The following is a 3467-nucleotide window of genomic DNA, read 5'->3' on the forward strand; positions in this document are numbered from 1 at the left end:
GCCAATGATACCGTTGTAAACTTTGATTGCCCCGCTGCAGAATGGAGAGGCTGGCACCTCCTCTGCAGGGCCGCCATGCGAATTAAGTCAAATAGCGCGTGGGCGGCGCGTAAACGAGCATCAACTGGCCGGCCTGAATCCAAGCCCCCGGTTTCGCTACCTGGAAACCAGGGCGGAGACCCACCACGATGGGCTATGAGGACGAGGCGGCAAAGCACCTGCCTTCGCTTTACAAAACCCACACTCAGACGCCTGTCTCTAGCTGTGCATAAGAAGAAGAAGCAACCCGAGAGTCAAAGGATGGTGGGAAAGCGCGCCACCCTCCCGGCCCGCCGAAGAGTATTCGAAGACTAAAATGACATTTGCACAAATCATTTGCCACCAGGTGTGTCTGATCTGATTGTGTGTCAGAGCTGAGAACTCAGCGGACATAGCATGACTTAGGATCCCAGACACACGCGTGAGAAACGTGTCCCAGTAAAACAATTTCAAACGAACCCACAGCTCTTGGCACTGGCTCCTAGAGTTGCACGTTTGCAGCATCTCGCCAGGTGGTTTCTGGTGTAGACAGATGAGGAGCCTGTCTATCTGGTTAGACTGCTGCCCACTCGTAGTAAAGGCAGAAGCGAGAGATGAGGCCCAGGGTCTCCTAATTATAGGCTGACCGTGAGCTTCCGCGTCCACTACGAATTTAATCCGAATGGCAAGACTGGGAAGGGGCTGGCGTGTAATGGTGGCTGAAACATTTCTCTGGTGCCTGCGGAGCTGGCCGGGACCCCCTTACTTGCTAAAGAGTGGGGGAATCTGGTGCTCAAACATCAGCCTCCATCACACAGCCTTCGCCGCAGCGCCATCCCGACAGAAATAAAATGTGGCCTGGACCAGCAGGTGGCGTAATGGTTACATCGCTTGACTCCCACGTAGTCGACTCTCGTTCGGGTCACAGAGCCCTAAGGCTTAAACTCATACCACCGCGTGTGCATGGCCGCCCGAAATCCCAAGAGGGGATGGAGAAAGGAACGCCGAGTGGCCATCCCCCCGGGGGGTGATTTCTCGCTTTCTGTCTCTCTGTCTCTGTCTCTCCGGCAAATGCACACGCCCTATAGCAAAAATCTCTCTCAAAAAAAAAAAAAAATTTAAAAAGAAAGAGAACGTGGCCTTTTCCTCTGCACTCACTACTCAGCGGGACGTCCGTAAATGCATCTCCGTCTTCTGATGTGTGGTCTGGGGGGTTTATCTAAAAGGCAGTCTCCTCCCACTCTGTTTTGTGAAGTCCTTCTTGACTGATCTGTGCCTGCTTTTGCCAGGCACCATGTTCCCACCCCACTGCCATCTCCACTTCCTGTCTGTATTTCTCCGGAAAAGGAAAACTTGACTTGGCTTTGTTCGGGGGGAGTTTCTGACTTGCGCGCCCCCTTGCCCTCGCTGGGCCAACAGTGAAACGCTGCCCATGCTCAGAGGCCCCAGAGCTGCTGTTGAAAAAGGCCCGTGTGTTTGCTCTCACAGCCTTCTGGAGAAGCAAAGGGCACGTGTGCGCTGACTCTGAGGCGTCCTCTCACTCACACGGACGCTGCAGCGCTGCCACTGTGGCACCTCAGCGGGCGGATGCGTGTGAAGGCCATGCCCAGGCTAAATGCAGCCCTTGCGTTGTGCCTGGTGGGAAATGGGATTTTTCTTTAATTGCCCATCATTTTTAAATAATTATTTATTTAATTTTATTCATTCATTCATTTAATTTGACCAGAGAGACAGAGAGAGAGAGGGACAGTGAGAAAGCAAGCCACCATATCGGCCACATGGGAGTGTCCAGCGCCTTAACCACCACGCCACCTGCTGGCCCCTAACTGTCCATTTTCAAAGCCAAATAAGTGGCTGGCAAAGTGAGAACACAGCTGTGCTTAGGTCTGTGGGGAACCGAACCCAGACCTCCCAGCAGCCCCAGCCTGACGCGTCGGCACCTGCTGCTTGTGCCACCTGCCAGCGTGGCGGGGCCTGTGGTCTCACTTGAAGAGTATGAAGTGGTTGTACTGCGTGTCTGCGAAATGATGAGAGTGAGACTTTGAAAGGTGACCTTCTCCTGGGGCCAGGTGGCAGCACAGCAGTAAGTGGCGAAGCTCTGCAGGGCCTTACGCCACACGGGGCGGTTCCCGTTTAAGTCTGGAGGCCTGGCCGAGCACACCACATGAACGTGTGCCAGGACCCAGGGCTGGCTGCAGGCGGGGAGCAAAGGTGGCGTCAGGACCCGACTGGGGGTACTGTCTCTGTCTTTCCTTCATGGAAGAAACAAACAAATGGAAGCAGCAGGTGGCTTAATGGGTAGGTTGCTGGACTCCCACGTGTGGACCCTGGTTTGAGCTCCAGACCAGTGGCTAAAAACTCACCCCAAGTGCGTGTGCATGTGTGCCCAAAATCCCGAGAGGAGAATGGAGAAGGGGCTGAGGTGTGGCCGTCCTCTCTGGGAGGAGGAGGTCTCTCTCTGTTTCTCTGGAGACTGCACACACCCTATAGCAAAAATATCTCTAAAGAGAAAGAAAGAAAGAAAGAAAGAAAGAAAGAAAGAAAGAAAGAAAGAAAGAAAGAGAGAGAGAAAGAAGAAAGAAAAGAAAGAAAGAAAGAGGGACAAGCACGTGGTATAATGGTTAAGTCGCTGGACTCCCACATAGTCAACCGCGGTTCCAGTCCCTCACCTGGCGGCTTAAAACTCACACCAGGCACGTGTGAGTGCAAACCCAAGATTCTGAGAGGATAACGGAGGAGAAGGGATTATAGCGTGGCTATCCCCCCAGGGGTGACTTCTCCCTTTCTGTCTCTCTGTCTCTATCTGGCACTCCAGTGAGCATGTGCCCTAATCTCAAAATAATAAAACAAAAAACAAATAAATGAACTTAAAAAATAAATTACATTCTTGAGGCCAGAAGGTGGTGTGGTGGTTAAGGTGCTGGACTACCACATGGCCGACCACGATTCGAGCCTCGGACACAGTTGCATGTGTGCATGAGCGCGTGTGTACCCGAAATCCTGAGAGAAAAATGGAGAAGCAATGGCAGCATGGGCATCCTCTCTGGGGGGTGATTCCTCACGTTCCCTCTCTCTGTCTCTCTCCTGTGAGTGCACACACCCTATGGCAGAACCTAAAACAACAGAGTAGCATTCTCCCAGCACCCAGCCATGGACACTGAGGTGAGGGCCTGACTATGACGCCAGGTGAAAAGCCAAGATGTCTGCTCGGCCGTGTGTAAAGGAACAGTGAAGGCTGGGCAAAGTACCCTGCCACATTTTTTCTTTCTTTTTTATTTTAAAATTTTATTGAACTTTGTTTACTATAATTTTACCAGAGAGGAACAGAATGAGAGAGAGAGAGAGAAAATGAAAAAGCAAGCTGCCAGGTACGGGACTCGAACTGTGGTTGACCATGTGGGAGTCCAGCGCCCTTAGCCACCACACCACCTGCTGGCCCCTCCTTTTTT

This window comes from Tupaia chinensis, unplaced genomic scaffold, assembly GCF_000334495.1.
Source record: "Tupaia chinensis unplaced genomic scaffold, TupChi_1.0 Scaffold000280_1, whole genome shotgun sequence".
Taxonomy (NCBI): Eukaryota; Metazoa; Chordata; class Mammalia; order Scandentia; family Tupaiidae; genus Tupaia; species Tupaia belangeri.